At 46.1% G+C, this 13,332-nt stretch overlaps 1 long non-coding RNA gene across 4 annotated transcripts in view; it reads right to left on the minus strand.

Annotated features, from left to right (window-relative positions):
- LOC140427279 (uncharacterized) overlaps positions 1-12,885 on the minus strand; it is a 133,134-nt gene extending 120,249 nt beyond the window's left edge. For 3 of the 4 annotated variants that reach the window (XR_011948432.1, XR_011948430.1, XR_011948433.1), the window contains exons 1-2: positions 12,324-12,490; positions 11,828-12,213 (exon numbers count right to left, since the gene is read on the minus strand). This is a non-coding gene — a long non-coding RNA (uncharacterized lncRNA). Of the gene's footprint in view, positions 1-11,827; positions 12,214-12,323; positions 12,491-12,833 lie in introns of those variants that run through there. The other variant, XR_011948431.1, reaches the window with a different exon arrangement.
- Positions 12,886-13,332: the final 447 nt, after the last annotated feature.

Consider the following 13,332-nt stretch of genomic DNA (forward strand, 5'->3'; position numbering starts at 1 on the left):
CGTGGTACATTGGCAAGACCATGCAGACGCTGCGACAATGAATGAACGGACATCGCGCGACAATCACCAGGCAGGAATGTTCCCTTCCAGTCGGGGAGCACTTCAGGGTTTCAGGACGCGCGACAACGCAGAATCGCCGAGTAGAAACTTATAGCCAGGTTCCGCACACATGAGTGCGGCCTCAACCGGGACCTGGGATTCATGTTGCATTACATTCAACTCCCACCATCTGGCCTGGGCTTGCAAAATCCTACTAACTGTCCTGGCTTGACACAATTCACACCTCTTTAACTTGGAGTTACCCCATCTCTGGATCTGTAAAGATTTAATCATCTGCTAATGCCTGTATTCTAAGCATTGTCTTGCATCTTTGAATTTGTCTATATATATGTTTCTGGAACATACCTCTGACGAATGTGATATAAAATAGTTACTTTAGAGATATTAGTTACTGTAATGTAGAGGTAGGCCAGTCTAATTCTGGTGAGTTCACAGACAAAGGATTTCAGACCGCATGGAAAAGCAGGAAGAGGTGTGTCCACCAAAGCAGGAGAAAAGGATGCTGGGTAATAGGGGCCAGAGGAAGGGATTGGAAGTGAGCCAATCAGAATAGATCAACAGGTCAGGAGGGGTATAGGCTGACCTATGGGAATCGTGTATGTGAAACTTGATACCATTTGAATTGATTTGCAGAGATCCCTTTGTTTCTTTGTTCATTCGCTTTCCGGGATGTAGGAGACTGGATGTGTCCTATGTTTCTGAGAAATGAATCAAGTTTGCAAGCTAAATAAAATAACTAATGCTGTACCTGCAAATCCATCTCGACTTTTATTGAGGCCAGACTGACGGGTAAAGAAGCTTGGGATTCTACAATTGGTGCCGAAACCCGGGATTTCTCAAGACGGTTCTGACCAACTGCGAAATCAGAATTAGACTGCTTATGAACAGGAGGATGGGGAAAAAGGGCCCACAATGTAGAACTGGAAAATGACCACGCATTGATTTTCCCCCTCTTCTTATCGTCTGATTAGTCTGGTCACTCGCGGTTGGTACGGAAAGATCGTCTCGACGAAATCAAAAGTCAGTCTGGGGATTAGCAATTTAATTGATGGGATTTCATATTGTTGATTCGGCTTGGGTTAGGTTTTTGGGTTGATGGGACATCTCAATGATGATTCAATTCCAAGTATAAGTGTTTTTGAGACTGATGGGACTTCAGTAGTGAGGGTTCAGTCCAGTATAACTGTTTTTAAATCTGAAGATGGTTCAACTCCATGTGTAAGTTCTGATTCGGCTTGGGTTAGGTTATGGGGTTGATGGGACATTTGAAATTGAAGATGGTTCAACTCCATGTGTGAGTGTTTTAAATATATAGTTGATTAAGCTAAAATTGTACCCTTGGACTGTGGTGGCGAAGGGCGCAGTTCTGAGGACTAGTTGAGATTGTGGGGAATGCTGCATATTGGTTGAAGCAGAAGTCTCTCAAAGGGTTAACAGCAGCAGCCAAAGTTAAAGACAGACAGTGCTTCTCACTGAGGCCTTGAGATAACAGCAGCAGCCTGTAGTGTAATCGGATACCTTTCCTTTGAGTCAGTGAACTCCAGCAAAGTTACGTTTTGAATTAATTAAAGGAAACCAGTGGGTTTCTCCGCCTCTTTGATAAAAGTTATTATTTTCGAAAGCAATTGATTGAAATTGCCAGAATCTTAAGTTTTACTTACTTGAAATAATGTTTCTCACATTTTATTTGTGAATTAATAGAAACTTAAAGAAGATCACGGACACCATTTTTAAAAAAGTGTAAATCTGGAGATGATAGTTGACTTTGCCAACATTTTTGTGAATGTAAGAAAAACTTGTTAAAAGAAAAATTTTTAAGATAAAGAATTAATTAAGTTGTAAATGTTATACAAGTTTGTGTTAAGCAAATCGTAAATTTAGTTCTGAGTTGAGATCAGAGCTAAACTTGCAAGTTGCAGTAATTCAATTTGAATTTTCAAACATTTTTAAGTTTAAAAAAAAACACTGTTAGAACCTTTTCAATCGCTTTGCCAAGAAAAAAAAACGCGCAAGTAGAGACAGGAAAGGCACGGGTCAAACAAAAGATGAGCTACGTAGTTCAATGGCTGGCCTTGAATTGACAGAAAATGATAAATTCAATAATTTAGAAAATGTTCACTAAAAGTTCCGACTGCACCTGTAGCATTGTCTGCACTAATTCCAGAACCACCAGAGTATAATAATTGATATCCAGTCACTGCTCCCAGATTCCAATTATGCCAGTAACTCAAGCCCTTTTGGGTGATAGTGTGGGTCCTGATTTACCACCTTCACGATCAGTAGAGAAAGAGGAGCTCTGCTCCGCAAGCCCAGTTAGCTCTAGGACCAGATCTCGGACAGCGAGAGAAGGGCTTGATCCTAACCAAAAACAATTAAGCATACCACCTAAATCCCTCCAAACCAAGGGGAAACTGCAAATTTCAGAACAAAGGGAGCTGCAACAGATGATTTTGAAGAGAAAGAACTCCCTCTAGTGACAGGGAGAAACGTTGAAGTCTTGGAAGAACCGTAGGAAATAGCTAGAGTGCACCCTGGTGAGATTCGGAGACAGTTGCCGATTAGGAAGATACCAAACCCACCAAAAGGACCCTCAGCTCCTTTTTTTATGGCCCACCGTATGCATCAACAGCTTTACAACCGCCGCCCCCTCTGAGGGGCCATTGGTCTACTGGGAGAAGAGGACGGGGCAGATATAGAGGGAGCAATGCATGTTTTAATTGCGGCCGTGCAGATCACTGGCAACAGGAATGCCCCTTTAAAAGACAGGCAGCAGAAGGAGGGGGTACCCACCAAGGGGAGGACAGATGAGATACACTGACTTCTCCCAGGCAAACCCTTTCCCAACACAGGATTGACTAGCTAATTTAGTCATAAGGACTCTCCAATCGGACAGGGAACCTATTATCTCTCTGCAGATAGGAGATGAACATCACTCATTTGTAATCGACACTGGAGCAGCCATGTCTTCTGTGCAATCAGAACTTCGACTACCACTATCCGACCACACGCAGCAATTGTCGGGGTTCCAAGGACAGGTGTGTGAGTATCCTATTTCTGAACCTGTGACAGTCACTTACGAGAATAAGTCTGCAGATCATCAGTTTGTAGTGACTACTGGATTGGACTGTAACTTGTTGGCCCGAGATTTACTGTGTATCTTCCAGCTACAGCTAGAGTGCGGAGACGAGGGGGTAATGGTTAAATCATGGAGGATGAGACAACAGTGCTATATTTCTATCACCCCCAGTGGGGGACGTTAGACATTGAACATTCACTGCATCACGTTACCCTGGCCTATGACAGAACTGGACAAAACAGGGAGTTGGAGGACAAATACCGGCCATTAATTGGGACCGAATGGCCAGTCAAGGTTACAGCCATGGTCACGGAAAAAGGTACAGCCGATTTTGTTACAATATCACCACATTTATGGCCACAGTCAGCTTCGGCAAGCCCTCATATTACACGTCAGGTCCACGACCAGTACCATGCCAGGGATCTGGGGCGAATGATAAGGAGGGCAGTGGATCATTCGGATCCAACAGAGTACGCACTTCAAGTCATGGCGGACGGCACTACCATAAAATATTTTGAGGTCCCTGAAACAATTAACACTCGACTGCAGCATCACTGGGGACATGATGTGTTGGAATATGTCAATCCACAGGTCTGGATGGAATACCCATCACAAGTGGGAAAGACAAATGTTACACCTATTAAGGTAATGATTACGGGTCATGTAAAGCTACCTTCCATTCGGCAATACCCCCTGAGATCCCAAGCTGCCCCGTCTATAGACAAATTAATTCAAGAGCTGTTGCAACAGGGTATTTTGGTCCCTTGCCAGTCAGAATATAACACCCCCATACTTGCTGTGCCTAAACCAGCCAAACAAGACCAGTACCGATTAGTACAGGATTTACGTTCAATCAATGCCATCGCATAGCCGTTACATGCTCTCACCCTCCAACAGGATATTACGGTGTATAGCTCCCACTCGGTCATCGCACTACTGAGGCAACTGCAGACTCAGCATCTTACCGCAGCTCCTCAGAATAGGTATGAGGTATACCTTTTGAACAATCCACGTCTGACATTTAACCACTGTACCACTATCAATCCAGCCTGTTTTCTTAGTGGTCCCCCTGTCCATGAAGACGCACCTGGCCATGACTGTTTAGCCTTGATTCAGGAAACTACCACAATAAGGGGCGATTTGAGTGACATTTTGTCAGAACAACCTGACATGATTATGTGTGGTCAAATATCCCACCGGGGTTTAGTTAATGACTTACTGCAGGCCCTTCTTATGCCCGCGCAGATTTCCGTTATTAAATGCGCTGCCCACACAAATGGTAAGACCCCAGTTGACGTTGGTAATGAACGAGCAGATTGTGCAGCGCGGACAGCCACGCAAATTCAGCAAGTGATGGTGCCTAAAATGTTAAGTCAGACTAACGATCTACTATAAATATGTCTGCTTCTGACAAGTCAATGCCAACCATCCAAGACGTCATAAGGTTACAGGAGGACGCTCCTGAGAGTGATTTACAAATGTGGAAACGGTTAGGTTGTACATATGATTCTGTTTCCTCTTTATGGACCACGCCAGCACATCAGACTTGTATGCCGGTGTACTGGCTTTATGGGTCATCGAATGTGTACACTTTGCAACTCATTGTGGGGCTCGGGGGATTAGTGATTTGTTGCTGGACACTTGGTGGCACCCTAAAATGCAGGGGTTGGCCCAGAGTATCAGTAATCGGTGTTTGATTTGTCAGCAATATAACACCGGAAAAGGTATCCCTTGTGGGATGGGGCAAACCCCGTTGCCCAGTGGTCCCTTTGAGACGCTCCAAATGGATTACATTGAGTTATAAAGGTGACAATGTTATAAATATGTTTTGGTCATTGTGGATGGGTTCAGCAGATGGGTTGAGGCATATCCGACTACCGATAATAAAGCTGCTATTGTGGTTAAAGTTCTGATGCGGGAAATCATTCCCCGGTACAGTAGACCAGCTCAGTTGAGTTCTGATAACGGGCCTCATTTTCTTGGACAGATTAACCTGCCTCCCTTCTCCAGTGCCATTTTACAGGTGTGGAGCATGATGGGGTGGCTACGCACCGTCTGTGTGATATTTGGCCTCACCTCGCTTGGAGTGTTATTGGCGATGGACATGGAAAAGGGGAATATTATCTATATTTGTAACCCCAACCAATCTACAAGGATACATCACCTATGCAAAGGTGATGTTCTTCGCTGCCCCCATATACGAGGACATGGTATCGACTCATGGAAGGTCATCAAAGTTAAGGAGAATGCAGGAGTCATGAAGCAATTGCACCGGTCCCGGCGATGGGAAGGGAACATTATATGGACATTGCCTTGTTTTTGGAATACATGTAAATTTGATTTTGGATGTGTTAAGATTGGTGCAATAAAGGTAACATCAGGCCGTCAGGAGAGCGTAGGAAGAGGCTATGAGAAAGAGAGGGGGGCTAGAGAGAGGACGGGGCGTGTGAGAAGGGAAGTCCAGCTAGAACGTAGGTTACCGGGAGATACACTTAAGTTAGTTAAATGCCAAACTGAGGAAAACCTGGGTAGTATGAATCTCTTCTACCAGAATCTCTTCTACCAGATTTTCCATCGTTTGTATGGCCACGGACGGGTTGTCTGCTACCCGAACCCCGCAGCAGTGTCTAGGTTATTTTATGTTTCACCGCTTTGGGGCACTCCCCAAACGGTGGTTCATTGTCAGCATTCCGAGCCACTGCCCGAGCAAGTCACTCTTCCTTACGATCCGGGTTCAGCACCACCGGCTATTTGCCTTGCCCTTCGTCAGGATAATTCCCATTCACAGTATGAGAGGCTGCAACGGTGGAGGGGGTATATACCTAGCAACTTCACTCCCAATAGGGATTCCCGGTCGTACGAGAATTGTTTCAGCAGTGAAGGATACGGCTGTTTGCTGGTAGAGATGGAAACGAATATAACATGTCTCTTCCCCACCTGTACGGACAGGAGGTGCCATATCACCCAGGCGTCTGGCCAATGCGTTTGTTACAACACCACTTGCGTTCCATTGAACGCCGACCTCCAGTTCCTTTGTGGCTGGGCGAATGTCTCTCATATCACTGTTGGGACTAGGGCTTTCCGCATTGCTAGGCGGCCCGAATGGGCGTTTCGAAGCTGGATAAACTGGGCTACTGGGGGATCCTTACGCAACCTATACACTGATTGTGATGCTAGCCTGCACACGGAACAAGGATACTACTTTTTATTTAATGGCACAGCGACCAACGTTTTGTCACCCCCATTTCCCCGCCAAATTGCTATAGGGACTCTAGTCCCTACCACAGTCCCCTGCCCTTCGGCGTGGAAGCTGCATAATCAGTTAGCACGCCGGGCAGTCTCTGCTGAATTTTGCGAGAACTGGAAAAAACCTCAGGTTCTCACACCCAACCGGGGCCGCTCAGCCATATGGGGGATTCTGAGCGTCTTGACACTGGGAGGTGTGGGGGGTTCCTTGGCTGTCAGCTATAGGAATTATTTTATTTGTGGCCTTACCATCTTGGGAAATGAAACCTTGGGAGCCCTCGGGGCAATAGCCAAGGAATTGTCTCAGCTACGGTTGTTTGCAATGCAGAACCGGTATGCTCTTGACTATCTTCTGGCCCGTGAGGGTGGGGTATGCACCATAGTGCAGGGCAAGTGTATCATGGGAGTTCAGGACTTGACCGCTAACATCACTAAATTTATGGATCACATACGGGATCACCTGGACAGAATGCAGGATCCTGGCTCTTGGGGTAACTGGGGATTTGGAGGTTGGAAGGACTGGTTGATAAATATGGCCATGTATTTAGTGGTGGCTATCGGCTGCATCTTTGTGGGCCTAGCTATCCTTAAATGTGTGTTGGGTAGAATGCGGGGTGCACTGGTACAGATCAACGCCCCTAAAATCTTAACTGTTAAAATCCATGAGGGTGCAGCAGATGAGGGGGGGCTAAGCCAGGAATTGGAAATGCAGCGATGGATCTTTTTAGATGAGGGACCGTAGCTATGGATTGGATAGTTCGCTTATCATGGAATGATAAAAGGAGGGAATGACGAATGTGATATAAAATAGTTACTTTAGAGATATTAGTTACTGTAATGTAGAGGTAGGCCAGTCTAATTCTGGTGAGTTCACAGACAAAGGATTTCAGACCGCCTGGAAAAGCAGGAAGAGGTGTGTCCACCAAAGCAGGAGAAAAGGATGCTGGGTAATAGGGGCCAGAGGAAGGGATTGGAAGTGAGCCAATCAGAATAGATCAACAGGTCAAGAGGGGTATAGGCTGACCTATGGGAATCGTGTATGTGAAACTTGATACCATTTGAATTGATTTGCAGAGATCCCTTTGTTTCTTTGTTCATTCGCTTTCCGGGATGTAGGAGACTGGATGTGTCCTATGTTTCTGAGAAATGAATCAAGCTTGCAAGCTAAATAAAATAACTAATGCTGTACCTGCAAATCCATCTCGACTTTTATTGAGGCCAGACTGACGGGTAAAGAAGCTTGGGATTCTACATCTCTTCATTCACCTGAGGAAGGAGCAGTGCTCCAAAAGCTAGTGTTTGAATCAAACATGTTGGACTTTAACCTGGAGTTGTAAGACTTCCTCCTGTGCTCACCCCAGTCCAACGCCGACATCATGGCCAACAGCAAGGACATACAGAGCAAGGGGAGTGAGGCTGAAGATGGTGTACTGCCTCCCAAGAGGTTTCAAATCCCTTGTCAAGTGTGTAAGGGTCCTTTATGTTTGTTTCCTTATTTCCCTTTTCTTTTTTTTTTGCTACTACCATTTTGATCCATGGATAATTAATGGACCTGTGACTTGAAGGTAAAGCAGCTTGTAAGTGACATTTGACTTTAAATTCAAGCAGAGGATTACAGCAGCAGGAGAGATCAGTGATGACTCAAATTGATTGATTTTGCTGTTGGCCGATGAATTGGCCAAAAGGGGCAGTGCTCTACCCAGTGGCAGGTGGCGATTGGATCTGGTCCCAATGCTGTGCTTTTCGGTTCCACAAGGCTTGTGTTTGCACTTTCAATTCTGCAGGCTGAATGCAGGAATCTAATTAACTCACTCCAGGAAGATCCAGTTAATTCTGAGCAAAAGGCCACTGTGAGAACCACCTCCCTCTGCAGAACTGGCTGTGAAGCAGAATCCAGAATATGATAACTCTCTCTCTCCAGAACTGGCTGATCTGAAGCCCTCCTAGCAAAGCTGTGGATAAAATATTGCAAACTGCAAGGAAGATTATCATGGGCTGTAGGCCAGAGACTTTAAACCACACTCATACTGCGAAGAGAGCACACTGAAGAACTCATCATCTGAAGCAAGGACCCTTCCTGGCCTTAATCCTTATTATTTTTCACCCTTTCCCTTCCCCTCTGTGCTTGTGGGTAAAGGGTGGGGCAGTGAAGAGGGAGGGTCAGATGTTAAAGGACATTTGACCAGCTGTTTTCGTTGCATATTCCATATTTGTTCTAGTTATAAAATAAACAGCAAATGTGTTTAAAGGGCGAAATTCTCCCGAAACGGCGCGATGTCCGCCGACTGCCGCCCAATACGGCGCCAATCAGACGGGCAGCGCGCTGCCCCAAAGGTGCGGAATGCTCCGCATCTTTGGGGGCCGAGCCCCAACATTGAGGGGCTAGGCCGACGCCGGAGGAATTTCCGCCCCGCCAGCTGGCGGAAACGGCCTTTGTTACCCCGCCAGCTGGCGCGGAAATGACATCCCCAGGCGGCGCATGCGCGGGAGAGTTAGCGGCCGCTGACAGTTTCCCACGCATGCGCGTGGAGGGAGTCTCTTCCGCCTCCGCCATGGTGGAGACCGTGGCGGAAGCGGAAGGGAAAGAGTGCCCCCACGGCACAGGCCCGCCCGCGGATCGGTGGGCCCTGATCGCGGGCCAGGCCACCCTGAGGGCACCCCCCGGGGCCAGATCGCCCCGCGCCCCCCCCAGGACCCCGGAGCCCACCCACGCCGTCTTGTCCCGCCGTTCAAAAGGTGGTTTAAACCATACCGGCTGGACAGGCAATTTATCGGCGGGACTTCGGCCCATCCGGGCCGGAGAATCGAGCGGGGGGGCCCGTCAACCGGCGCGGCCCGATTCCCGCCCCCGCCGAATATCCGGTACCGGAGACTTCGGCAACCGGCAGGGGCAGGATTCACGGCAGCCCCCGGCGATTCTCCAAGCCGGCGGGGGGTCGGAGAATGACGCCCAAAGTTACAAAGCTTGTGACTGTCATTATTGGGCAGCCAAGGGCCAGAGACTTTGGGCCGGATTCTACATTTCTGAGACTAAGTGTTGACACCAACGCAGAATCCGTGGACTTTTACAACAGAGAAACTGACGCCGCACCGGGACCAATTCCACTACTGTTGCTAGCGCTGATGCCGTGTTGAACACAATCGATTCCAATGAAAAATGGTGCAGGATTCGCCGTGTCCGTGATTGGCACTCGGGAGGCTGACAGGCTGCAGCCACATATACACATTACAATCCCCACACCACTCATCCCAGCCAACAAGGGGGCACTGGTTGTGCTGGAGCATGCACATACAGCTGATGGGTCGGCTGAGGCCGGAAGGCACCCAGGATACCTTTATGACCCATGGCACTAAGTTCTAAGTGGGCTGTTAGCAGTGTGCGCAGCTGCGACAATGGTATTCCCTGCCCGTCCACCCCGACCCCACAGCCCACTTCCTGGCTACCCCCCACCACCCCCCCCCCCCCCCGGCCCTGGCAGACGCCCCCCAGCCAGCGGCACAATTGTCAGCAAACTATGGCGATGTTGTCACCCTCCGAACACCCTCTCTCTCCCTCAGCAGCCGCCATGTTGGTTTCACGATTTTTAAAAGCAGAAGTGACTCACGCCATTGAGAGAACTCAGCCATCGGAGACAGAGAATCGCAGAGGCGCTGGAGAATACCGGGTAGGGCCCACTAATGATCTGCAAACGGTGTTTCTTCCAGAACCGAATAACGCCGCTGTTGAGGTGCTGGAGCATTTAAAGGCGTCAAATTGGCGCCTGCTACGTTTCAGCGTTGGAAACGATTCTCCGCCCAATTGCCTTCCCCGATTTCAGCGTCGGCTAACGGAGGATTTTGCCCTTTGCGTTTTTATAAGAATTATTGGTTAATTCACTTGAGTTGCGACTCTGGGGCATGTGGGACTGGAATTGACTGCACACTTGCCCAGGGTGGTGCCACAAGTAGTAAAGCATTCTTTCAGAATAAATAACAAAAACAGAAAATACTGGACAATCGCAGCAGGTCTGACAACATCTGTGGAGAAAGAATGGAGCTAACATTTCGAGTCTGGATGACTCTTTGTCAAAGCTGGAAAGAACTGGAAATAGGATCTGATTTACACTGTTGTGGGGTGGGGGGGGGGGGGGGCGGGGAGAGAATTCCGCCCCAGGTTTCCCTGTGGTTTCAACCCAATGAACATAGTTTGTAGGCAATGGTGATGGGACTGTATGCCTTCTCTGTTTCTTCCTTTCATGGTGCAAGACGGTTTTAACATTCCAATGTGCTTCGAAACAGTGTTTGTGTTGCTTGGGTTTGGAGCAGTCTACAGCTGGACATTCCTGATCATCAGCGCTGCCCAATACCATTGATTAGGATCCACTCATACTGACTTTGTGCCTGAGATAAGGGACCATACGTCAAAACCTTACTTGGAGCTGAATCAAATTGTTGCTGGCTATGTGTGTTGTTAGAGCTGACATTTTTCAACAAATCCTTGCCGAGAGAAAGGCCAGGAAAGGAAGGAGATGAGCCAGTTCATTATCATCTCTGGGGGGTACATGTCTACAAACTTTAGAATGATCTAGAAAACATTGATACTGATTGCCCAACCTCTAGAATATCTCAAACAATGCCAGTGATTTAAAAAAAAATATATTATAATCTTTATTGTCACTAGTAGGCTTGCATTAACACTGCAAAGAAGTTACTGTGAAAAGCCCCTTGTCGCCACATTCTGGCGCCTGTTCGGATACACAGAGGGAGAATTCAGAATGTCCAAATTACCTAACAGCACATCTTTCGGTTCTTGTGGGAGGAAACCCACTCAAACACGGGGAGAACTTGCAGACTCCGCACAGACAGTGGCCCGAGCCGGAAATCGAACCTGGGACCCTGGCGCTGTGAAGCAACATTGCTAACCACTGTGTTGGTACCAAATACTGCATTTGTACTCTTTAGGCACACAATATTTTCAGCTTGCTATATTAATACATTAAATACAAGAACAAAATGCAACATTGTACAATTTTTCATTTTGGGCTCAAAGGGAAAGAAAAAATAATATTGATATTTATTAACCCACAGTCATAACCAAGGGAAAATTTGAAGACAAATGTTGCAGCCCTCTTGTCGCCTTGGCAGACAGTTGCTAAGGGAAGTAGGAAGAAAATGTATCAAAAATGGCTTTAAATGTAGAAATACAAGTTTATCAATTGATAAACTTTATCAATTTATACTAATACTTAATAAAGATTAAATTAAAAACGACACCCCTCAAGAGATCCTCTCCTTCGCAGAACAGGTCATCAAATGAAGCAGAAATTATGACTAGCATTCATTCATGGGACGTGGGCGTCGCTGGCTGTGCCAGCATTTATTGCCCATCCCTAATTGTCCTTGAGGGGGCAGTTAAGAGTCAACCACATAAGCTACTAAGTGGAGGACATTGTAAAAGTAGTTTACCTTGTCTTAGCTGGTGATGGTGTTTGATTTCATTCTGCATTGTCTGTTGCTGGAATTGATGATGTTGAATGTGACTTTGAACTTGAGGCTGCTGTTGAGTTTGTGACTGCAGTTTAGGCTGGCCTTCCGAATAATTTACATAAACAAACCCATCCTTCTCATCCAGGCTGAGTTGATCTGCCCGGCATTTTGATTCATCCCCATCTACAAACCATGCTGCTCGCCCTGACATTCCCTTTGCGTTATTTATTGCAGAGCCAGATAAAGCTTGCTTGGTTTTTCATTTCATTTCACTTCATTGGATGCTGCTCTGATTCTCCCGGTCCGAATCACTGCTTTCCTCATCCTGGGCATCCCCATCTATTTGTAAATCTGCATCCAACTACCTATGAGGAATATGCATTCATGACAACAATACAACTATTCCATCCAACAGTGCAACAGTACTAATTGAATTTGTCCATCACAAAATAAACATAACCATGTTGAGACAAACCTTTCAATATTCACTGCCTTCCGATTAATCTACTGGTTGACAATGTTCCCATTGTCACTTTCCCTTCACAGATTAACTTGTTCAGATCTTATGGCTGATCACATTCAGTCCTAGAGAGATGAGATAGAGAGATGAGACAGTTACGTACAGCCAGTTTAAATTCAATTTATTTCACTTAAACTGGTCGTGGCAGTCTCCTGCCTCAAATGTACACAGTTTACAAACCTATTGTGATGTCTGATCTCACTGTGATGCTCATTGTGAGGGTGAGACTTGTTTTGTGATGTCAAGGTTTGACTCAACCAGCTCAGTGCCTCACCTTAATGAAAGTATTAGATAGGCACCCTTGGGGGTTTCATTTGGATCACAATGAGAGAATAATTGTTAAAAACATCTTTCCATGTGATTATAAGTTTTTAATTCAATATCTATTCATTAAGTATTAGTATAAATGATCTTTAACATATCAACAATAAATTGATAAACTTGTGCTTTTACATTTATACCTACACAAGGTAAATTCGTTCAGATCTTCCATTCATGCTGAGTGAGATCAACGAGTTAGTAAATGCAGCTCTATTTCCTTTACTTAAACTGACTACATTCTGCCTCAAACGTACTGTTTATGAGACTATAATTAATGTTTGATGCACATTGTGAGGGTGAGATTTGCTCTGTGATGTCACAATCTGACTCAACCAGTTAGAGGGCCAAACCTTGATAAAATTATGTTTGATAAACATCCTTGGGCTTTGTTTAGGAGACAGTGATTTACTGCACTAGAATGTGCATGTGATCACATCCCAAAGAACAGGGTGTGTGGGCAATGGGGAACAGCGGGATTCTTTATCTCCTACCAATGATGTTAATTAGTTGTATACATTTATAGAACAGGGAGTGAATACCAAATCCAAGGAGTGTAGCAGCCAGTCAGTGAGGGACAACAAGGAATTACCTGAGAGTGGGGGCATGTAACTATAAGCAACCAGATAATGATAATAATGATCTT

Source organism: Scyliorhinus torazame, chromosome 7, assembly GCF_047496885.1.
Source record: "Scyliorhinus torazame isolate Kashiwa2021f chromosome 7, sScyTor2.1, whole genome shotgun sequence".
Lineage (NCBI taxonomy): Eukaryota > Metazoa > Chordata > Chondrichthyes > Carcharhiniformes > Scyliorhinidae > Scyliorhinus > Scyliorhinus torazame.